This window comes from Anomaloglossus baeobatrachus, chromosome 11 (genome assembly GCF_048569485.1).
Source record: "Anomaloglossus baeobatrachus isolate aAnoBae1 chromosome 11, aAnoBae1.hap1, whole genome shotgun sequence".
Lineage (NCBI taxonomy): Eukaryota > Metazoa > Chordata > Amphibia > Anura > Aromobatidae > Anomaloglossus > Anomaloglossus baeobatrachus.
This window is the reverse complement of record NC_134363.1, coordinates 11,389,524-11,414,688: the sequence shown is the minus strand read 5'-3', so window position 1 is coordinate 11,414,688 and position 25,165 is coordinate 11,389,524. Positions and strand designations below refer to the sequence as shown.

At 55.7% G+C, this 25,165-nt stretch overlaps 1 protein-coding gene across 1 annotated transcript in view; it reads right to left on the bottom strand.

The window, feature by feature from the left end:
* The window catches only part of LOC142257017 (uncharacterized), a 58,794-nt gene that overhangs the window by 27,690 nt on the left and 5,939 nt on the right, over window positions 1-25,165 (bottom strand). Inside the window, exon 3 of the mRNA XM_075329063.1 lies at window positions 15,746-15,935. The gene's annotated coding sequence lies outside the window, so the exon portion shown is untranslated. The remainder of the gene's footprint in view (window positions 1-15,745; window positions 15,936-25,165) is intronic.

The window sequence follows — 25,165 nt, the reverse complement described above, 5'->3', positions numbered from 1 at the left end:
ACCCATCCAGTCCTCACTTGCCTCTCTGACCCCTCTGCTCCTCACTGTCACCCATCCAGTCTTCACTTGCCTCTCCGACCCCTCTGCTTCTCACTGTCACCCATCCAGTCCTCACTTGCCTCTCCGACCCATCTGCTCCTCACTGTCAACAATCCAGTCCTCACTTGCCTCTCCGGCTCCTCTGCTCCTCACTATCACCCATCCAGTCCTCACTCACCTCTCCAGCCCCTCTGCTCCTCACTGTTGTCCGTCCGGTCCTCACTCACCTCTCTGACCCCTCTGCTCCTCACTGTCCCCCATCCAGTCCTCACTGTGTCTTCTGATCCCCACCGCTCTTCACTCCCCTCTCTGGCCCCTCTGCTCCTCACTGTTACTCATCCAGTCCTCATTTGCCTCTCCGGCCCCTCTGATCCTCACCATCACCTATCCAGTCCTCACACTCCTCTCCGGCACCTCTGCTCCTCACTGTCACCCATCTGTTCCTGACTCACCTCTCCGACCCCTCTGCTCCTCACTGTCACACATCCAGTCCTCACTTGCCTCTCTGACCCCTCTGCTCCTCATTGTCACCCATCCAGTCCTCACTTGCCTCTCTGACCCCTCTGCTCCTCACTGTCACCAATCCAGTCCTCACCTGCCTCTCCGACCCCTCTGCTCCTCACTGTCACCCATCCAGTCCTCACTTGCCTCTCCGGCCCCTCTGCTCCTCACTGTCACCCATCCGGTCCTCACTCGCCTCTCCGGCCCCTCTGCTCCTCACTGTCACCCATCCAGTCCTCACTTGCCTCTCCGGCCCCCTGCTGCTCACTGACACCCATCCAGTCCTCACTCGCCTCTCCGGCCCCTCTGCTCCTCACTATCACCCATCCAGTCCTCACTTGCCTCTCCGGCCCCCTGCTGCTCACTGACACCCATCCAGTCCTCACTCGCCTCTCCGGCCCTTCTGCTCCTCACTGTCACCCACCCAGTCCTCATTCGCTTCTCCGGTTTGTCTGCTCCTCACTGTCACCCATCCGGTCCTCACTCGCCTCTCCGGCCTCTCTGTTCCTCACTGTCACCGATCCAGTCCTCACTCGCCTCTCCGACCCCTCTGCTCCTCACTGTCACCCATCCGGTCCTCACTCGAATCTCCGACCCTTCTGCTCCTCACTGTCACCCATCCAGTCCTCACTTGCCTCTCCGGCTCCTCTGCTCCTCACTGTCACCCATCCAGTCCTCACTCGCCTCTCCGACCCCTCTGCTCCTCACTGTCACCCATCCAGTACTCACTCACCTCTCCGGCCCCTCTGCTCCTCACTGTCCCCCATCCAGTCCTCACTCGCCTCTCCGGCCCCCTGCTGCTCACTGACACCCATCCAGTCCTCACTCGCCTCTCCGGCCCTTCTGCTCCTCACTGTCACCCACCCAGTCCTCATTCGCTTCTCTGGTTTGTCTGCTCCTCACTGTCACCCATCCGGTCCTCACTCACCTCTCCGGCCCCTCTGTTCCTCACTGTCACCCATCCAGTCCTCACTCGCCTCTCCGACCCCTCTGCTCCTCACTGTCACCCATCCGGTCCTCACTCGCCTCTCCGACCCCTCTGCTCCTCACTGTCACCCATCCAGTCCTCACTCGCCTCTCCGACCCCTCTGCTCCTCACTGTCACCCATCCAGTACTCACTCACCTCTCCGGCCCCTCTGCTCCTCACTGTCCCCCATCCAGCCCTCACTCACCTCTCCGGCCCCCTGCTGCTCACTGACACCCATCCAGTCCTCACTCGCCTCTCCGGCCCTTCTGCTCCTCACTGTCACCCACCCAGTCCTCATTCGCTTCTCCGGTTTGTCTGCTCCTTCACTGTCACCCATCCGGTCCTCACTCGCCTCTCCGGCCCCTCTGTTTCTCACTGTCACCCATCCAGTCCTCACTCGCCTCTCCAGCCCCTCTGCTCCTCACTGTCACCCATCCAGTCCTCACTCGTCTCTCCGGGCCTTCTGCTCCTCACTGTCACCCATCCGGTCCTCAATCGCCTCTCCATTCCCTCTGCTCCTCACTGTCACTTATCCAGTCTTCACTTGCCTCTCCGACCCCTCTGCTCCTCACTGTCACCCATCCAGTCCTCACTCGCCTCTCCGACCCCTCTGCTCCTCACTGTCAGCCATCCAGTCCTCACTCGCCTCTCCGGCCCCTCTGCTCCTCACTGTCATCCATCCGGTCCTCACTCGCCTCTCAATTCCCTCTGCTCCTCACTGTCAATTATCCAGTCTTCACTTGCCTCTCCGACCCCTCTGCTCCTCACTGTCACCCTTCTGGTCCTCACTCGCCTCTCCAGTTCATCTGCTCCTCACTATCGCCCATCCAGGCCTCACTCGCCTATCTGGTCCGTCTGCTCCTCACTGTCACCCATCCAGTCCTCACTTGCCTCTCTGGCCCCTCTTCTCCTCACTGTCACCCATCCAGTCCTCACTTGCCTCTCTGACCCCTCTGCTCCTCACTGTCACTCATCCAGTCCTCACTTGCCTCTCCGGCATCTCTGCTCCTCACTGTCACCCATCCAGTCCTCATTTGCCTCTCCGACCCCTCTGCTTCTCACTGTCACCCATCCAGTCCTCACTTGCCTCTCCGACCCCTCTGCTCCTCACTGTCACCCATCCAGTCCTCACTTGCCTCTCCGACCCCTCTGCTCCTCACTGTCACCCATTCAGTCCTCACTCACCTCTCCGGCCCCTCTGCTCCTCACTGTTGCCCGTCCGGTCCTCACTCACCTCTCTGACCCCTCTGCTCCTCACTGTCCCCAATCCAGTCCTCACTGTGTCTTCTGATCCCCACCGTTCTTCACTCACCTCTCTGGCCCCTCTGCTCCTCACTGTTACCAATCAAGTCCTCACTTGCCTCTCCGGCACCTCTGCTCCTCACTGTCACCCATCTGGTCCTGACTCGCCTCTCCGACCCCTCTGCTCCTCACTGTCACCCATCCAGTCCTCACTTGCCTCTCCGGCCCCTCTGCTCCTCACTGTCACCCATCCAGTCCTCACTGGCCTCTCCGACCCCTCTGCTCCTCACTGTCACCCATCCGGTCTTCACTTGCCTCTCCGACCCCTCTGCTCCTCACTGTCACCCATCCGGTCCTCACTCGCCTCTCCGACCCCTCTGCTCCTCACTGTCACCCATCCAGTCCTCACTCGCCTCTCCGACCCCTCTGCTCCTCACTGTCACCCATCCAGTACTCACTCACCTCTCCGGCCCCTCTGCTCCTCACTGTCCCCCATCCAGTCCTCACTCGCCTCTCCGGCCCCCTGCTGCTCACTGACACCCATCCAGTCCTCACTCGCCTCTCCGGCCCCTCTGCTCCTCACTGTTACTCATCCAGTCCTCACTTGCCTCTCCGGCCCCTCTGATCCTCACCATCACCTATCCAGTCCTCACACTCCTCTCCGGCACCTCTGCTCCTCACTGTTACCCATCTGTTCCTGACTCACCTCTCCGACCCCTCTGCTCCTCACTGTCACACATCCAGTCCTCACTTGCCTCTCCGACCCTTCTGCTCCTCACTGTCACCCATCCAGTCCTCACTTGCCTCTCTGACCCCTCTGCTCTTCACTGTCACCAATCTAGTCCTCACTTGCCTCTCCGACCCCTCTGCTCCTCACTGTCACCCATCCAGTCCTCACTTGTCTCTCCGGCCCCTCTGCTCCTCACTGTCACCCATCCGGTCCTCACTCACCTCTCCGGCCGCTCTGCTCCTCACTATCACCCATCCAGTCCTCACTCACCTCTCCAGCCCCTCTGCTCCTCACTGTTGCCCGTCCGGTCCTCACTCACCTCTCTGGCCGCTCTGCTCCTCACTGTCCCCCATCCAGTCCTCACTGTGTCTTCTGATCCCCACTGCTCTTCACTCACCTATCCGGCCCCTCTGCTCCTCACTATTACCCATCCAGTCCTCACTTGCCTCTCTGGCCCCTCTGCTCCTCACTGTCACCCATCCGGTCCTCACTCACCTCTCCAGCCCCTCTGATCCTCACCATCACCCATCCAGTCCTCACTCACCTCTCCGGCCCCTCTGCTCCTCACTGTTGCCCGTCCGGTCCTCACTCACCTCTCTGACCCCTCTGCTCCTCACTGTGCCCCATCCAGTCCTCACTGTGTCTTCTGATCCCCACTGCTCTTCACTCACCTCTCCGGCCCCTCTGCTCCTCACTGTTACCCATCCAGTCCTCACTTGCCTCTCCGGCCCCTCTGCTCCTCACTGTCACCCATCCGGTCCTCACTCACCTCTCCGGCCCCTCTGATCCTCACCATCACCCATTCAGTCCTCACACTCCTCTCCGGCACCTCTGCTCCTCAATGTCACCCATCTGGTCCTGACTCACCTCTCCGACCCCTCTGCTCCTCACTGTCACCCATCCAGTCCTCACTTGCCTCTCCGGCCCTTCTGCTTCTCACTGTCACCCATCCAGTCCTCACTTGCCTCTCCGGCCCCTCTGCTCCTCACTGTCACCCATCCAGTCCTCATTCACCTCTCCAGCCCCTCTGCTCCTCACTGTTGCCCGTCCGGTCCTCACCTCTCTGACTCCTCTGCTCCTCATTGTCCCCCTTTCAGTCCTCACTGTGTCTTCTGATCCCCACCGCTCTTCACTCACCTCTACGGCCCCTCTGCTCCTCACTGTTACTCATCCAGTCCTCACTTGCCTCTCCGGCCCCTCTGATCCTCATCATCACCTATCCAGTCTTCACACTCCTCTCCGGCACCTCTGCTCCTCACTGTCACACATCCAGTCCTCACTTGCCTCTCCGACCCCTCTGTTCCTCACTGTCACCAATCCAGTCCTCACTTGCCTCTCCGACCCCTCTGCTCCTCACTGTCACCCATCCAGTCCTCACTTGCCTCTCCAGCCCCTCTGCTACTCACTGTCACCCATCCAGTCCTCACTTGCCTCTCCGGCCCCTCTGCTCCTCACTATCACCCATCCAGTCCTCACTCACCTCTCCAGCCCCTCTGCTCCTCACTGTTGCCGTCCGGTCCTCACTCACCTCTCCGGCCCCTCTGCTCCTCACTGTCACCCATCCAGTCCTCACTTGCCTCTCCGACCCCTCTGCTCCTCACTGTCACCCATCCAGTCCTCACTTGCCTCTCCGACCCCTCTGCTCCTCACTGTCACCCATCCAGTCCTCACTCACCTCTCCAGCCCCTCTGCTCCTCACTGTTGCCCATCCAGTCCTCACTGTGTCTTCTGAACCCCACCGCTCTTCACTCACCTCTCCGGCACCTCTGCTCCTCACTGTCACACATCTAGTCCTCACTTGCCTCCCCAGCCCCTCTGCTCCTCACTGTCACCCATCCAGTCCTCACTCACCTCTCCAGCCCCTCTGCTCCTCACTGTTACCCATCCAGTCCTCACTCACCTCTCTGAACCCTCTGCTCCTAACTGTCACCCATCCAGTCCGCACTTGCCTCTCCGACCCCTCTGCTCCTCACTGTCACCCATCCAGTCCTCACTTGCCTCTCCGGCTCCTCTGCTCCACACTGTCACCCATCCGGTCCTCACTCACCTCTTTGGCCGCTCTGCTCCTCACTATCACCCATCCAGTCCTCACTCACCTCTCCAGCCTCTCTGCTCCTCAGTGTTGCCCGTCCGGTCCTCACTCACCTCTTTGACCCCTCTGCTCCTCACTGTCCCCCATCCAGTCCTCACTTTGTCTTCTGATCCCCACCGCTCTTCACTCACCTCTCTGGCCCCTCTGCTCCTCACTGTTACCCATCCAGTCCTCACTTGCCTCTTCGACCCCTCTGCTCCTCACTGTCACCCATCTAGTCCTCACTTGCCTCTCCGACCCCTCTGCTCCTCACTGTCACCCATCCAGTCCTCACTTGCCTCTCCGGCCGCTCTGCTCCTCACTGTCCCCCATCCAGTCCTCACTGTGTTTTCTTATCCCCACCACTCTTCACTCACCTCTCCGGCCCCTCTGCTCCTCACTGTTAGTAATCCAGTCCTCACTTGCCTCTCCGGCCCCTCTGATCCTCACCATCACCTATCCAGTCCTCACACTCCTCTCCGGCACCTCTGCTCCTCACTGTCACCCATCTGGTCCTGACTCACTTCTCCGACACCTCTGCTCCTCACTGTCACACATCCAGTCCTCACTTTCCTTCTACAGCCCTTCTGCTCCTCACTGTAATGCCATCCAGTCCTCACTCACCTCTCCAGCCCCTCTGCTCCTCACTGTCATGCCATCCAGTCCTCACTCACCTCTCCGACCCCTCTGCTCCTCACTGTCACCCATCCGGTCCTCCCTTGCCTCTCCAGCTGCTCTGCTCCTCACTGTCACCCATCTGGTCTTCACTCGCCTCTCTGACCCCCTCTGCTCCTCGCTGTTGCCCATTCGGTCTTCACTCGCCTCTCCGGTCCTCACTCGCCTTTCCGACTCCTCTCCTCCTCACTGTTGCCCATCCGGTTTTCACTCACATCTCTGGCCCCTTTGCGCCTCACTGTCGCCCATCCGGTCCCCACTCACCTCTCTGGCCCCTCACTGTCGCCCATTTGGTCCTCACTCCCCGGTATATTAAAATAACCAATGTAAAGAAAAATTAAATTTTTTTTTGTTTTTTAGTCACTTTTAGGGATGCTCGAATAGTTCGATTATTCGGCTTCGCGAATATTTTCTGAATACCTCGCCGTTATTTGACTATTCGCGAATAGTCGATGCGCAATGTAAGTCTATGGGAAACCCGAATAACAACTATTTGGAACTATTCGGGCTTCCCATAGACTTACATTGCGCATCGAATAGTCGAATAGCGGCGAGGTATTCGGAAAATATTCGCGAAGCCGAATAATCGAAGTTTTCGATCATCCCTAGTCACTTTCCTTATTGAAATAAATAACTATCAAAATGTCTTATATTCACAAAATGGTTCTAATAAAAACTACAGGTCATCACAAAAAAAATAAATAAGCTTAGATGCTTTGTAGGAAAATGTAAAAAGTGACAGGTTTCAGAAAATGTAGATTTCTGCAAATCTGTAGCAAAGAAAAATAAAAGTTATGGCTGTTGGAAGAAAGGAAGGAAAGAAAAAATGAAAATTGGCCATGAAGAAGTTGACTATGGATTTGCAGCCGCTTTAATTTGGAAACATGAGAAGAGCGAATACAGAAATATTGAGACATTTGTAGCTGTTTGATGCCAGAAAACTGTTACATGTTACAAGAACAATATATAAATGTGGAGCCAGAGAGAAGCCAAAACCACCTCATAGACTGCACAAGCCAGAAATCTGAAACCTTAATTTATGGTTGGGCTTGGAAAAAAAAAACCCCTGCAATAGCAAAAAGACACAAAATGATAAAAAAAAAGTGTTTTCTTTACACCACAACATATAAGACCATATATATAAGCTGTACTCGCTCTGACCTTGAGAACCACAAAAAAAGGAAACAAAAACTAATATTTTTTTTAATTTCACTTGTAATTTTTTTTCCAATTTGAAGTGCATATTTATGGTAAAGTGAATGATTTCATTTAAAACTGCAATTTGTCTTGTAAAGATAGAAATTGGTTCACAGCAATGGAAGAATAAAAAAAAGTTGGAGGAGAGGATAATGAGATTGCTGCATGATGGATCTGGACTCGCCCTGTGTGGACCTCAGCTGACACTAATTACTGGATTTCTGGCTGGAGGTTTGTTTTAGGTTTGGCTGCCTGGAACCTGTAGTTCCACTGTCCCGCCCAGATAGCACTTTTGGATAACGCCTGAGACTTCACTGCTGCTCCTGATCCTGGGACCGTGGATACTTTTCACTGCTACTCCTGAGACTTTGGATACTTTTCACTGCTGCTCCTGATCCTGGGACTTTGGATACTTTTCACTGCTGCTCCTGAGACTTTGGATACTTTTCACTGCTGCTCCTGATCCTGGGACTTTGGATACTTTTCACTGCTGCTCCTGAGACTTTGGATACTTTTCACTGCTGCTCCTGATCCTGGGACTTTGGATACTTTTCACTGCTGCTCCTGGGACTTTGGATACTTTTCACTGCTGCTCCTGATCCTGGGACTTTGGATACTTTTCACTGCTGCAGCTGATCCTGTTCCTGGGACTTTGGATACTTTTTTTTTTAAACATGTACCAATGCCCCCAAGTGCTGCTCCTCATCCTCCTTCCATTTATTTGCTCCGCCGTCCTATCATAGCCACTGGTTGACTTTTCTGCAAACTGCGACTCGAGGATTCACTCGGCAAAGTTCACATTTACAAAGCTAAAGTGTAACGACACAATTGGCAACTACTTTGGATATGTGAATAATTTGGATTCTTTGGGGACCCTCCATAAATGACAATCTCTGAGTTTGTGGATTTTATTTATTTATGAAGTCGTTTTCCTTTTCTTTCCTCTTGCACCATTTTGAACCATCAAGGAATGTTGCGTGTGGTTCATGAATTTTGTGCAAAAAACAATATGGTTTTCTTTGACTTTTTAGTGCAAAAAGTTGCATATTATGTAAACAAAACTTTCACTACATACTGTGTATATTGAGGATGGAGAGAAGAGTTGCTCGGCTGAATACTATTTGTTTTAATCATGGGAGGTGAAGAAAAAATCCAAACTTCTGACTTATCAAAACTTATAAGTGCAGACCAAAATCCAAGGAATCCCCACCAAAGTCTGGAGGGTGCCAAGTTACCATCGTCTTCCTTTCATCTCAGGTGAGCCGTCATCACAAACCTAATTTAAGTTTAATTATGTGATTATCAATATGTCAGAATGATAATACAGAGCATGATCCGTCAGTAAGCTAGGCCGGCACGGTGGCTCAGTGGTTAGCACTGCAGTCTTCTGGTGGCTCAGTGGTTAGCACTGCAGTCTTCTGGTGGCTCAGTGGTTAGCACTGCAGTCTTCTGGTGGCTCAGTGGTTAGCACTGCAGTCTTGTGGTGGCTCAGTGGTTAGCACTGCAGTCTTGTGGTGGCTCAGTGGTTAGCACTGCAGTCTTGCAGCGCTGGGGTCCTGGGGTCAAATCCCATCAAGGACACCATCTGCAAGGAGTTTGTATGTTCTCCCCGTGTTTGCGTGGGTTTCCTCCGGTTTCCTCCCACACTCCAAAGACATACAGATAGGGAATTTAGATTGTGAGCCCCAATGGGGACAGTGTTCCTGATCTATGTAAAGCGCTGTGGAATATGTTAGCGCTATATAAAAATAAAGATTTGATTTTTTTTTTTTTTTTTTATTTGTAAGCTCTTTTTCTGGCAGGAGCTCAGAGCTCCAGGGTTAGGCTGGACTCACACGAACGTATTAAAAAACGGTCCCATTCTCGTTTGCGAGAGTCGGACGAATTTTTCTCACTTGTCATCAGTGTGCTATCCGTGTGCAATCTGTTTTTTTTTCTCAGCAGCTATTAGTCATTTACAGTCAATAACATGAACATTTACAGTGTTCTATGCTACATGATAGAATTGTATTCATAAAAACGGATGTCACTAGGATGGTCCGTGTGACGTCCGTTTTTTTTTCTCGCACCCATAGACTTGTATTGGTGAGTCAGAGACGTTTTACTTATGAATACGCAGCATGCTGCCGCTTTTCTCGTATCCAGAATCTGGATACGAGAAAAGCTGACCAACAGCTCGCACTCATAGAATAACATTGATCCGAGTGTAATGCGAGAATTTCTCGCATTGCTCTCGTCCGATTTTCACGCTCGTGTGAGCGTACCCTTATAGTAAGATATAGAAGCTCTAGCGTTTGTGGTTTGGCTCTGAATTAATTAATTGCCTTGCCTAATGGAAGCCTGAGGAATTATAAGGCTATGTGCACACTGCGGCTTTTTTTCTCTGATGGCTCTTCCGCGCTACATCTCCAGATCCTACATTTAATGCAATTCCAATCTGTATTTTACACACATGTGACTTCCTTATTTATACAGCAACACTTTTAAAATGTATAAAATCAAGTACCGCTTCCTATGTACAATGTATCTGATCAGATGCTGCACAGATGCATGCTATATCCTGCACCCATAGACTTCAGGGGATGTGTACAGTGGCAGATATTGTATCCGCCTGTGATTTTCTGGGTAGAATCCATTCAGTGCCAAATTCTGCATAAAATCTGCCTGTAGCAAGCTTCACCAGAATGAGAGCCTCAGCTCATGCTACGGTACACGCTTTACCCTCAGGTCATTCCTTTGGTTTCCACTTGTAGATGGTGGCCGTTCTGCAGTTTCAATGTGATTCTTGTTAAGATTTGTGTATTTTGAGAGTGGAAAATTTGTCACAACTGAATAGGAAACTTGGGCCCAATGGCGGCAGACCATAGAGCTGCTATGGGGCCCGGTGCCAGTGCCCCCCACATGGAGAAGTATGGGGGGGGGTGCATTATACTATATGGACAAGTACAGGGGGTGCATAGTAGTGTTTGGATCACTACGGGGAGGTGCATAGGACCACTACGAGGGAGTGCATAGTACTGTCTGGATGACTATGGGGGGGTGCATAGTACCGTCTGGAGGACTATGGGGGGGCTGTATAGTACCGTCTGGAGTACTATGGGGGGGGTGCATAGTACCGTCTGGAGTACTATGGGGGGGTGCATAGTACCGTCTGGAGGGCTATGGGGGGGTGCATAGTACCGTCTGGAGGGCTATGGGGGGGTGCATAGTACCGTCTGGAGGGCTATGGGGGGGTGCATAGTACCGTCTGGAGGACTATGGGGGGGTGCATAGTACCGTCTGGAGGACTATGGGGGGGTGCATAGTACCGTCTGGAGGACTATGGGGGGGTGCATAGTACCGTCTGGAGGACTATCGGGGGGGTGCATAGTACCGTCTGGAGGACTATGGGGGGGTGCATAGTACCGTCTGGAGGACTATGGGGGGGTGCATAGTACCGTCTGGAGGACTATGGGGGGGTGCATAGTACCGTCTGGAGGACTATGGGGGGGTGCATAGTACCGTCTGGAGGACTATGGGGGGGTGCATAGTACCGTCTGGAGGACTATGGGGGGGTGCATAGTACCGTCTGGAGGACTATGGGGGGGTGCATAGTACCGTCTGGAGGACTATGGGGGGGTGCATAGTACCGTCTGGAGGACTATGGGGGGGTGCATAGTACCGTCTGGAGGACTATGGGGGGGTGCATAGTACCGTCTGGAGGACTATGGGGGGGTGCATAGTACCGTCTGGAGGACTATGGGGGGGTGCATAGTACCGTCTGGAGGACTATGGGGGGGTGCATAGTACCGTCTGGAGGACTATGGGGGGGTGCATAGTACCGTCTGGAGGACTATGGGGGGGTGCATAGTACCGTCTGGAGGACTATGGGGGGGTGCATAGTACCGTCTGGAGGACTATGGGGGGGTGCATAGTACCGTCTGGAGGACTATGGGGGGGTGCATAGTACCGTCTGGAGGACTATGGGGGGGTGCATAGTACCGTCTGGAGGACTATGGGGGGGTGCATAGTACCGTCTGGAGGACTATGGGGGGGTGCATAGTACCGTCTGGAGGACTATGGGGGGGTGCATAGTACCGTCTGGAGGACTATGGGGGGGTGCATAGTACCGTCTGGAGGACTATGGGGGGGTGCATAGTACCGTCTGGAGGACTATGGGGGGGTGCATAGTACCGTCTGGAGGACTATGGGGGGGTGCATAGTACCGTCTGGAGGACTATGGGGGGGTGCATAGTACCGTCTGGAGGACTATGGGGGGGTGCATAGTACCGTCTGGAGGACTATGGGGGGGTGCATAGTACCGTCTGGAGGACTATGGGGGGGTGCATAGTACCGTCTGGAGGACTATGGGGGGGTGCATAGTACCGTCTGGAGGACTATGGGGGGGTGCATAGTACCGTCTGGAGGACTATGGGGGGGTGCATAGTACCGTCTGGAGGACTATGGGGGGGTGCATAGTACCGTCTGGAGGACTATGGGGGGGTGCATAGTACCGTCTGGAGGACTATGGGGGGGTGCATAGTACCGTCTGGAGGACTATGGGGGGGTGCATAGTACCGTCTGGAGGACTATGGGGGGGTGCATAGTACCGTCTGGAGGACTATGGGGGGGTGCATAGTACCGTCTGGAGGACTATGGGGGGGTGCATAGTACCGTCTGGAGGACTATGGGGGGGTGCATAGTACCGTCTGGAGGACTATGGGGGGGTGCATAGTACCGTCTGGAGGACTATGGGGGGGTGCATAGTACCGTCTGGAGGACTATGGGGGGGTGCATAGTACCGTCTGGAGGACTATGGGGGGGTGCATAGTACCGTCTGGAGGACTATGGGGGGGTGCATAGTACCGTCTGGAGGACTATGGGGGGGTGCATAGTACCGTCTGGAGGACTATGGGGGGGTGCATAGTACCGTCTGGAGGACTATGGGGGGGTGCATAGTACCGTCTGGAGGACTATGGGGGGGTGCATAGTACCGTCTGGAGGACTATGGGGGGGTGCATAGTACCGTCTGGAGGACTATGGGGGGGTGCATAGTACCGTCTGGAGGACTATGGGGGGGTGCATAGTACCGTCTGGAGGACTATGGGGGGGTGCATAGTACCGTCTGGAGGACTATGGGGGGGTGCATAGTACCGTCTGGAGGACTATGGGGGGGTGCATAGTACCGTCTGGAGGACTATGGGGGGGTGCATAGTACCGTCTGGAGGACTATGGGGGGGTGCATAGTACCGTCTGGAGGACTATGGGGGGGTGCATAGTACCGTCTGGAGGACTATGGGGGGGTGCATAGTACCGTCTGGAGGACTATGGGGGGGTGCATAGTACCGTCTGGAGGACTATGGGGGGGTGCATAGTACCGTCTGGAGGACTATGGGGGGGTGCATAGTACCGTCTGGAGGACTATGGGGGGGTGCATAGTACCGTCTGGAGGACTATGGGGGGGTGCATAGTACCGTCTGGAGGACTATGGGGGGGTGCATAGTACCGTCTGGAGGACTATGGGGGGGTGCATAGTACCGTCTGGAGGACTATGGGGGGGTGCATAGTACCGTCTGGAGGACTATGGGGGGGTGCATAGTACCGTCTGGAGGACTATGGGGGGGTGCATAGTACCGTCTGGAGGACTATGGGGGGGTGCATAGTACCGTCTGGAGGACTATGGGGGGGTGCATAGTACCGTCTGGAGGACTATGGGGGGGTGCATAGTACCGTCTGGAGGACTATGGGGGGGTGCATAGTACCGTCTGGAGGACTATGGGGGGGTGCATAGTACCGTCTGGAGGACTATGGGGGGGTGCATAGTACCGTCTGGAGGACTATGGGGGGGTGCATAGTACCGTCTGGAGGACTATGGGGGGGTGCATAGTACCGTCTGGAGGACTATGGGGGGGTGCATAGTACCGTCTGGAGGACTATGGGGGGGTGCATAGTACCGTCTGGAGGACTATGGGGGGGTGCATAGTACCGTCTGGAGGACTATGGGGGGGTGCATAGTACCGTCTGGAGGACTATGGGGGGGTGCATAGTACCGTCTGGAGGACTATGGGGGGGTGCATAGTACCGTCTGGAGGACTATGGGGGGGTGCATAGTACCGTCTGGAGGACTATGGGGGGGTGCATAGTACCGTCTGGAGGACTATGGGGGGGTGCATAGTACCGTCTGGAGGACTATGGGGGGGTGCATAGTACCGTCTGGAGGACTATGGGGGGGTGCATAGTACCGTCTGGAGGACTATGGGGGGGTGCATAGTACCGTCTGGAGGACTATGGGGGGGTGCATAGTACCGTCTGGAGGACTATGGGGGGGTGCATAGTACCGTCTGGAGGACTATGGGGGGGTGCATAGTACCGTCTGGAGGACTATGGGGGGGTGCATAGTACCGTCTGGAGGACTATGGGGGGGTGCATAGTACCGTCTGGAGGACTATGGGGGGGTGCATAGTACCGTCTGGAGGACTATGGGGGGGTGCATAGTACCGTCTGGAGGACTATGGGGGGGTGCATAGTACCGTCTGGAGGACTATGGGGGGGTGCATAGTACCGTCTGGAGGACTATGGGGGGGTGCATAGTACCGTCTGGAGGACTATGGGGGGGTGCATAGTACCGTCTGGAGGACTATGGGGGGGTGCATAGTACCGTCTGGAGGACTATGGGGGGGTGCATAGTACCGTCTGGAGGACTATGGGGGGGGTGCATAGTACCGTCTGGAGGACTATGGGGGGGGTGCATAGTACCGTCTGGAGGACTATGGGGGGGTGCATAGTACCGTCTGGAGGACTATGGGGGGGTGCATAGTACCGTCTGGAGGACTATGGGGGGGTGCATAGTACCGTCTGGAGGACTATGGGGGGGTGCATAGTACCGTCTGGAGGACTATGGGGGGGTGCATAGTACCGTCTGGAGGACTATGGGGGGGTGCATAGTACCGTCTGGAGGACTATGGGGGGGTGCATAGTACCGTCTGGAGGACTATGGGGGGGTGCATAGTACCGTCTGGAGGACTATGGGGGGGTGCATAGTACCGTCTGGAGGACTATGGGGGGGTGCATAGTACCGTCTGGAGGACTATGGGGGGGTGCATAGTACCGTCTGGAGGACTATGGGGGGGTGCATAGTACCGTCTGGAGGACTATGGGGGGGTGCATAGTACCGTCTGGAGGACTATGGGGGGGTGCATAGTACCGTCTGGAGGACTATGGGGGGGTGCATAGTACCGTCTGGAGGACTATGGGGGGGTGCATAGTACCGTCTGGAGGACTATGGGGGGGTGCATAGTACCGTCTGGAGGACTATGGGGGGGTGCATAGTACCGTCTGGAGGACTATGGGGGGGTGCATAGTACCGTCTGGAGGACTATGGGGGGGTGCATAGTACCGTCTGGAGGACTATGGGGGGGTGCATAGTACCGTCTGGAGGACTATGGGGGGGTGCATAGTACCGTCTGGAGGACTATGGGGGGGTGCATAGTACCGTCTGGAGGACTATGGGGGGGTGCATAGTACCGTCTGGAGGACTATGGGGGGGTGCATAGTACCGTCTGGAGGACTATGGGGGGGTGCATAGTACCGTCTGGAGGACTATGGGGGGGTGCATAGTACCGTCTGGAGGACTATGGGGGGGTGCATAGTACCGTCTGGAGGACTATGGGGGGGTGCATAGTACCGTCTGGAGGACTATGGGGGGGTGCATAGTACCGTCTGGAGGACTATGGGGGGGTGCATAGTACCGTCTGGAGGACTATGGGGGGGTGCATAGTACCGTCTGGAGGACTATGGGGGGGTGCATAGTACCGTCTGGAGGACTATGGGGGGGGTGCATAGTACCGTCTGGAGGACTATGGGGGGGGTGCATAGTACCGTCTGGAGGACTATGGGGGGGTGCATAGTACCGTCTGGAGGACTATGGGGGGGGTGCATAGTACCGTCTGGAGGACTATGGGGGGGGTGCATAGTACCGTCTGGAGGACTATGGGGGGGTGCATAGTACCGTCTGGAGGACTATGGGGGGGTGCATAGTACCGTCTGGAGGACTATGGGGGGGTGCATAGTACCGTCTGGAGGACTATGGGGGGGTGCATAGTACCGTCTGGAGGACTATGGGGGGGTGCATAGTACCGTCTGGAGGACTATGGGGGGGTGCATAGTACCGTCTGGAGGACTATGGGGGGGTGCATAGTACCGTCTGGAGGACTATGGGGGGGTGCATAGTACCGTCTGGAGGACTATCGGGGGGTGCATAGTACCGTCTGGAGGACTATCGGGGGGTGCATGGCAGTGTCTGGTCGACATGTTAGGAAAAAAAAAAACTATATTAGAACATACTTTTAAATGGGAACCAGTCTTCCCTTCTTTACTCCGTCCTTTTTTCTTTTTTGCAGCTACTGGTTCGTGGTGAACTCAAATGTCCTCCAAACACAGAGACTCTGGGGAGAATCCCGGAGAGGGAAAGTGTGAAATCTGGGAATCCTCTCCTTGTGTTTTTATTAAGCTGCCATCTTGGTCCGGGATCCCCCTAAAAACAAAGCCACAAGTCAGGATATCGTTCCATCAGACCAAAGACTGCAAAATATAAATAACTGTGACTTGATTTCTGCTTTAATCATTTGTGATGTTTGCACATTTAAAAGCGGCAAAGTATTTTTTATTGGATTATTTTTTTTAATATTATTTTAAAGAAATTCTTAAATGTCAAACATTCAATCCTTTTGGATTTTGTCATCCTACTTGGATGGGAGCCCAGATATGTACCTGGGAACCAAAGCTGCCAACTACCTTGTGATTGCATTGGAGGAGGGGGAGGGGGATAGCCGGACGGGTAGCCCCCAGCCCCTGCCAAACTCCTTTTTAGAGTATGAGTCACTTTTGCAATGAAAACTTTGACAATTGCAATCTCGGCCATCGCAGCCGGGTGTCACATGAAAGCTGCCGAACACTCAGGGATTTACTGCTATTTAACGACATATGAACCCAATTGGGGACCGCAGGGATCTGTACTGGGAGCAGTGGGGACCGCAGGGATCTGTACTGGGAGCAGTGGGGACAGCAGGGATCTGTACTGGGAGCAGTGGGGAGCGCAGGGATCTGTACTGGGAGCAGTGGGGACCGCAGGGATCTGTACTGGCAGCAGTGGGGGCCGCAGGGATCTGTACTGGGAGCAGTGGGGACCGCAGGGATCTGTACTGGGAGCAGTGGGGACCGCAGGGATCTGTACTGGGAGCAGTGGGGACCGCAGGGATCTGTACTGGGAGCAGTGGGGACCGCAGGGATCTGTACTGGGAGCAGTGGGGACCGCAGGGATCTGTACTGGGAGCAGTGGGGGCCGCAGGGATCTGTACTGGGAGCAGTGGGGACCGCAGGGATCTGTACTGGGAGCAGTGGGGACCGCAGGGATCTGTACTGGGAGCAGTGGGGACCGCAGGGATCTGTACTGGGAGCAGTGGGGACCGCAGGGATCTGTACTGGGAGCAGTGGGGACCGCAGGGATCTGTACTGGGAGCAGTGGGGACCGCAGGGATCTGTACTGGGAGCAGTGGGGGCCGCAGGGATCTGTACTGGGAGCAGTGGGGACCGCAGGGATCTGTACTGGGAGCAGTGGGGACCGCAGGGATCTGTACTGGGAGCAGTGGGGACCGCAGGGATCTGTACTGGGAGCAGTGGGGACCGCAGGGATCTGTACTGGGAGCAGTGGGGACCGCAGGGATCTGTACTGGGAGCAGTGGGGACCGCAGGGATCTGTACTGGGAGCAGTGGGGACCGCAGGGATCTGTACTGGGAGCAGTGGGGACCGCAGGGATCTGTACTGGGAGCAGTGGGGACCGCAGGGATCTGTACTGGGAGCAGTGGGGACCGCAGGGATCTGTACTGGGAGCAGTGGGGACCGCAGGGATCTGTACTGGGAGCAGTGGGGACCGCAGGGATCTGTACTGGGAGCAGTGGGGACCGCAGGGATCTGTACTGGGAGCAGTGGGGACCGCAGGGATCTGTAAAGGGAGCAGTGGGGGCCGCAGGGATCTGTACCGGGAGCAGTGGGGGCCGCAGGGATCTGTACCGGGAGCAGTGGGGACCGCAGGGATCTGTACCGGGAGCAGTGGGGACCGCAGGGATCTGTACCGGGAGCAGTGGGGACCTCAGGGATCTGTACCGGGAGCAGTGGGGGCCGCAGGGATCTGTACCGGGAGCAGTGGGGACCGCAGGGATCTGTACCGGGAGCATTGGGGACCGCAGGGATCTGTACCGGGAGCAGTGGGGACCGCAGGGATCTGTACCGGGAGCAGTGGGGGCCGCAGGGATCTGTACTGGGAGCAGTGGGGACCGCAGGGATCTGTACTGGGAGCAGTGGGGACCGCAGGGATCTGTACTGGGAGCAGTGGGGACCGCAGGGATCTGTACTGGGAGCATTGGGGACCGCAGGGATCTGTACTGGGAGCAGTGGGGACCGCAGGGATCTGTACTGGGAGCAGTGGGGGCCGCAGGGATCTGTACTGGGAGCAGTGGGGACCGCAGGGATCTGTACTGGGAGCAGTGGGGACCGCAGGGATCTGTACTGGGAGCAGTGGGGACCGCAGGGATCTGTACTGGGAGCAGTGGGGACCGCAGGGATCTGTACTGGGAGCAGTGGGGACCGCAGGGATCTGTACTGGGAGCAGTGGGGGCCGCAGGGATCTGTACTGGGAGCAGTGGGGGCCGCAGGGATCTGTACTGGGAGCAGTGGGGGCCGCAGGGATCTGTACTGGGAGCAGTGGGGACCGCAGGGATCTGTAAAGGGAGCAGTGGGGGCCGCAGGGATCTGTACTGGGAGCACTGGGGGCCGCAGGGATCTGTACTGGGAGCACTGGGGGCCGCAGGGATCTGTACTGGGAGCAGTGGGGGCCGCAGGGATCTGTACTGGGAGCAGTGGGGACCGCAGGGATCTGTACTGGGAGCAGTGGGGACCGCAGGGATCTGTACTGGGAGCAGTGGGGACCGCAGGGATCTGTACTGGGAGCAGTGGGGACCGCAGGGATCTGTACTGGGAGCAGTGGGGGCCGCAGGGATCTGTACTGGGAGCAGTGGGGACCGCAGGGATCTGTACTGGGAGCAGTGGGGGCCGCAGGGATCTGTACTGGGAGCATTGGGGACCGCAGGGATCTGTACTGGGAGCAGTGGGGGCCGCAGGGATCTGTACTGGGAGCATTGGGGGCCGCAGGGATCTGTACTGGGAGCAGTGGGGGCCGCAGGGATCTGTACTGGGAGCATTGGGGACCGCAGGGATCTGTACTGGGAACAGTGGGGACCGCAGGGATCTGTACTGGGAGCAGTGGGGACCGCAGGGATCTGTACTGGGAGCAGTGGGGACCGCAGGGATCTGTACTGGGAGCAGTGGGGGCCGCAGGGATCTGTACTGGGAGCAGTGGGGGCCGCAGGGATCTGTACTGGGAGCAGTGGGGGCCGCAGGGATCTGTACTGGGAGCATTGGGGACCGCAGGGATCTGTACTGGGAGCAGTGGGGGCCGCAGGGATCTGTACTGGGAGCATTGGGGACCGCAGGGATCTGTACTGGGAACAGTGGGGGCCGCAGGGATCTGTACTGGGAGCAGTGGGGACCGCAGGGATCTGTACTGGGAACAGTGGGGACCGCAGGGATCTGTACTGGGAGCAGTGGGGACCGCAGGGATCTGTACTGGGAACAGTGGGGACCGCAGGGATCTGTGCTGGGAGCAGTGGGGGCCGCAGGGATCTGTGCTGGGAGCAGTGGGGGCCGCAGGGATCTGTGCTGGGAGCAGTGGGGGCCGCAGGGATCTGTGCTGGGAGCAGTGGGGGCCGCAGGGATCTGTGCTGGGAGCAGTGGGGGCCGCAGGGATCTGTGCTGGGAGCAGTGGGGGCCGCAGGGATCTGTGCTGGGAGCAGTGGGGGCCGCAGGGATCTGTGCTGGGAGCAGTGGGGGCCGCAGGGATCTGTGCTGGGAGCAGTGGGGGCCGCAGGGATCTGTGCTGGGAGCAGTGGGGGCCGCAGGGATCTGTGCTGGGAGCAGTGGGGGCCGCAGGGATCTGTGCTGGGAGCAGTGGGGGCCGCAGGGATCTGTGCTGGGAGCAGTGGGGGCCGCAGGGATCTGTGCTGGGAGCAGTGGGGGCCGCAGGGATCTGTGCTGGGAGCAGTGGGGGCCGCAGGGATCTGTGCTGGGAGCAGTGGGGGCCGCAGGGATCTGTGCTGGGAGCAGTGGGGGCCGCAGGGATCTGTGCTGGGAGCAGTGGGGGCCGCAGGGATCTGTGCTGGGAGCAGTGGGGGCCGCAGGGATCTGTGCTGGGAGCAGTGGGGGCCGCAGGGATCTGTGCTGGGAGCAGTGGGGGCCGCAGGGATCTGTGCTGGGAGCAGTGGGGGCCGCAGGGATCTGTGCTGGGAGCAGTGGGGGCCGCAGGGATCTGTGCTGGGAGCAGTGGGGGCCGCAGGGATCTGTGCTGGGAGCAGTGGGGGCCGCAGGGATCTGTGCTGGGAGCAGTGGGGGCCGCAGGGATCTGTGCTGGGAGCAGTGGGGGCCGCAGGGATCTGTGCTGGGAGCAGTGGGGACCGCAGGGATCTGTGCTGGGAGCAGTGGGGACCGCAGGGATCTGTGCTGGGAGCAGTGGGGACCGCAGGGATCTGTGCTGGGAGCAGTGGGGACCGCAGGGATCTGTGCTGGGAGCAGTGGGGACCGCAGGGATCTGTGCTGGGAGCAGTGGGGACCGCAGGGATCTTTGTTAGGATTGATTCTTTTTAATCTCTTTTATTAATGACCTTGTGGATGGGATTGATAGTAAAGTGTCAGTCTTTGCTGATGACACCAAACTATGTAGGATATTAAACACTGACCTTGATAGTACAATATTACAAAAAGATCTGGATAAGATGTCAGAATGGGCAGATACTGGACAGAGGAGATTTAATGTTGATAAATGTAAAGTAATGCCCCGAGGACGGAGTAATCCTATAGCTGCGTATACATTAAATGGAAGTAAACTCGGGACTACAGAACAGAAGAAGGACCGGAGGATTTTGGGTACAAGTAACCGAGCAGCAGCACTCAATGTCAGGCAGCAGCTGCTAAAGCAAACCAGATTTTAGGGTGTATAAAAAGAGCTTAGGTCCCAGGATCCCAACGTATTGTTCCCCCTCTATAAATCACTTGTAAGGCCACATCTGGAATACGGGATTCAGTTTTGGGCTCCGCATTTTAAAAAGGACATTCAGAAGTTACAGTCAGTTCAAAGGCGGCAATAAGATTATTACAAGGAATGGAGGCCGCCCGTATGATGAGGAATGGAGGCTGCCTGTATGATGAGTAATGGAGGCTGCCTGTATGATGAGTAATGGAGGCCGCCCGCCTGATGAGTAATGGAGGCCGCCCGCCTGATGAGTAATGGAGGCCGCCCGCCTGATGAGGGGATGGAGGCCGCCCGCCTGATGAGGGGATGGAGGCCGCCCGCCTGATGAGGGGATGGAGGCCGCCCTCCTGATGAGGGGATGGAGGCCGCCCTCCTGATGAGGGGATGGAGGCCGCCCTCCTGATGAGGGGATGGAGGCCGCCCTCCTGATGAGGGGATGGAGGCCGCCCTCCTGATGAGGGGATGGAGGCCGCCCTCCTGATGAGGGGATGGAGGCCGCCCTCCTGATGAGGGGATGGAGGCCGCCCGCCTGATGAGGGGATGGAGGCCGCCCGCCTGATGAGGGGATGGAGGCCGCCCGCCTGATGAGGGGATGGAGGCCGCCCGCCTGATGAGGGGATGGAGGCCGCCCGCCTGATGAGGGGATGGAGGCCGCCCGCCTGATGAGAAGTGATAAAAGATGCCTCAGAGGAGATCTCATTTATATGTATAAATACATGTGTGGTTAATATAAATGACTTGGTTCATGACTTATTTCTTCCACGGACAATACTAAGGACCAGGGGCACTCACTGCAAGTGGAAGAAAAGCGATTCCGGCAGCTAAACAGGAAAGGGTTCTTTACAGTTAGAGCAGTCAGACTGTGGAATGCCGACCACAAGAGGTAGTAATGGCAGATACTATAACAGCTTTATATCAGGGCTGGATGATTTCCTCAGTACACAACATTGTCAGTTCTAAATGACTTAATGACAAAATATATAATTGGTGGAGGAAAGTTCACCTAGATGGTCTGGGGGCTTCTTTTTTTTTTTTTTTCAACCTATGTAACAATATTTGGCATAAATGGCGCCCCTAGTGATGACAGATAGTATTTCGGATCCGAATATTTGCTATTCCGCATTCTAGGAGTTCAGAACTTTCCTTCTCACAAAGACCCTGCTTCATGTGAACCAGGTCAGGACAAAACAAAACAAGCCACAACTTTATGTAAACAAAATGCAACATTGTATCAATAAATAAACAATAAAACATTCTGATTTGAGTGAGAATTCCTGAGTGTATCCGGCAGCGCGGAACCCGCTGAATAACAATGTATCAATGACACAAAGTAACAAATAATTGTGGGTGTTCTGAGTAGGATTTCCCATTAACTCTCCTTTTTTTTTTTTTTAGAAAAACTAACTCGCCTTTCACTTTGTCTTCTAGTGGGGGTGCAGCGGGGGTGATCTGCCCCCAAAACTGTCAGCTGGAGCGTGCACGTCACTTGTATCCTACAGACTAAACTGGTTTGGGACATCATACACTGAATTTCTGCACCTTCCACTGGAAGGAAGTTAAACAGGAACGCCCTTGTTCTTGTGTAACTTTGACATTTCCTGCAACATATTTTCGACCTGTCGTATTTTAGGGGGTGAACAGTTTGGATCGGGGCCGATTCTCCTGTGAATATCCAGGTAACGGATTTCTTGTACGTCTCGGTGATTCTTTCTGGCGCTTTTCTTTTACTTTCTATTTTGAGGAGTCGTTCGGTGTGTAGTCGTGAGGCGGGAAAACGAGGGAGATACACTTTACGGTTCTCATTTCCTCCCAAAAAAGTGCAGCTATTAATCCTACTATGACCCGAAATTAAGTGCAGTAACCCTTCTCGCCTTGAAGTCGTTTCTGCAAGATTTTTTTTTATTTGTTTTTCTTTACCAGAGGGTATTTTTGTGGTTGGAGTGAACCTTCTGTGATCAGGAAGTATCTTTCTGTGAGATAAAACCCGGATATCTGCAGTCGCGCGGCATCATACATCATGTATTACACAAGTCAACATTGTATCCAGCTGCCAACTTCAATAATCCCCGCACTCCTCTTTCTCCCCCTCTTTTACCTTTTGGCGCTGGTGACATTTGGGGACATCAGGTCCCGCTGGGATCGGCTTCTCGTAGTCGTCTCCTAGACGTCTGTAACGATGACTGATGCTTGAGCACCGTGGGCCCCATTATTTCACATTCACACTTTTTTTTTTTTTGTCTACCTTCACTGTGGCCCCCCTCCACATAATAGTAGCCAACACTGTGGCCCCCTCCACATAATAGTAGCCAACACTGTGCCCCCCTCCACATAATAGTAGCCAACACTGTGCCCCCCTCCACATAATAGTAGCCAACACTGTGCCCCCCTCCACATAATAGTAGCCAACACTGTGCCCCCCTCCACATAATAGTAGCCAACACTGTGCCCCCCTCCACATAATAGTAACCAACACTGTGCCCCCCTCCACATAATAGTAGCCAACACTGTGGCCCCCTCCACATAATAGTAGCCAACACTGTGGCCCCCTCCACATAATAGTAGCCAACACTGTGGCCCCCTCCACATAATAGTAGCCAACACTGTGCCCCCCTCCACATAATAGTAGCCAACACTGTGCCCCCCTCCACATAATAGTAGCCAACACTGTGCCCCCCTCCACATAATAGTAGCCAACACTGTGCCCCCCTCCACATAATAGTAGCCAACACTGTGGCCCCCTCCACATAATAGTAGCCAACACTGTGGCCCCCTCCACATAATAGTAGCCAACACTGTGCCCCCCTCCACATAATAGTAGCCAACACTGTGCCCCCCTCCACATAATAGTAGCCAACACTGTGGCCCCCTCCACCTAATAGTAGCCAACACTGTGCCCCCATCCACATAATAGTAGCCAACACTGTGCCCCCCTCCACATAATAGTAGCCAACACTGTGGCCCCCTCCACCTAATAGTAGCCAACACTGTGCCCCCATCCACATAATAGTAGCCAACACTGTGCCCCACTCCACATAATAGTAGCCAACACTGTGCCCCCCTCCACATAATAGTAGCCAACACTGTGGCCCCCTCCACCTAATAGTAGCCAACACTGTGCCCCCATTCACATAATAGTAGCCAACAATGTGGCCCCCTCCACATAATAGTAGCCAACACTGTGGCCCCCTCCACATAACAGTAGCCAACACTGTGACCCCCTCTACATAATAGTAGCCAACACTGTGGCCCCCTCTACATAATAGTAGCCAACACTGTGGCCCCCTCCACATAATAGTAGCCAACACTGTGCCCCCTCCACATAATAGTAGCCAACACTGTGCCCCCTCCACATAATAGTAGCCAACACTGTGCCCCCCTCCACATAATAGTAGCCAACACTGTGACCCCCTCCACATAATAGTAGCCAACACTGTGACCCCCTCCACATAATAGTAGCCAACACTGTGACCCCCTCCACATAATAGTAGCCAACACTGTGACCCCCTCCACATAATAGTAGCCAACACTGTGACCCCCTCCACATAATAGTAGCCAACACTGTGACCCCCTCCACATAATAGTAGCCAACACTGTGACCCCCTCCACATAATAGTAGCCAACACTGTGCGCCCCCCACCCACACATAATCATAGCCAAAACTGTGCGCCCCCCACCCACACATAATAGTAGCCAGCGTGTGGGGTATTTAATTGTGGGGGGCACACTGTGGGATAATATGTGGGGGGGCACAGTGTGGGGTATTATTGCGGGGGGGGCACAGTGTGGGGTATTATTGTGGGGGGGGGCACAGTGTGGGGTATTATTGTGGGGGGGGGGCCCAGTGTGGTGTATTATTGTGGGGGAGGGGCCCAGTGTGGCGTATTATTGTGGGGGAGGGGCCCAGTGTGGCGTATTATTGTGGGGGGGGGCCCAGTGTGGCGTATTATTGTGGGGGGGGGCCCAGTGTGGGGTATTATTGTGGGGGGGGGGCCAGTGTGGGGTATTATTGTGGGGGGGGCCCAGTGTGGGGTATTATTGTGGGGGGGGCCCAGTGTGGGGTATTATTGTGGGGGGGGCCGCCAGTGTGGGGTATTATTGTGGGGGGGGCCCAGTGTGGGGTATTATTGTGGGGGGGGGGCCAGTGTGGGGTATTATTGTGGGGGGGGCCCAGTGTGGGGTATTATTGTGGGGGGGGGGCCCAGTGTGGGGTATTATTGTGGGGGGGGGGGCCCAGTGCCCAGTGTGGGGTATTATTGTGGGGGGGGGCCCAGTGTGGGGTATTATTGTGGGGGGGGGCCCAGTGCCCAGTGTGGGGTATTATTGTGGGGGGGGGGGGCCCAGTGTGGGGTATTATTGTGGGGGGGGCCCAGTGTGGGGTATTATTGTGGGGGGGGGGCCCAGTGTGGGGTATTATTGTGGGGGGGGGGCCCAGTGCCCAGTGTGGGGTATTATTGTGGGGGGGGGGCCCAGTGTGGGGTATTATTGTGGGGGGGGGCCCAGTGCCCAGTGTGGGGTATTATTGTGGGGGGGCCCAGTGTGGGGTATTATCATTATTATTATTGTTATTAATACCCCACTGTGCACCCCCCCATAATATCCAACATTGTTCCCCTTACATGGTAAT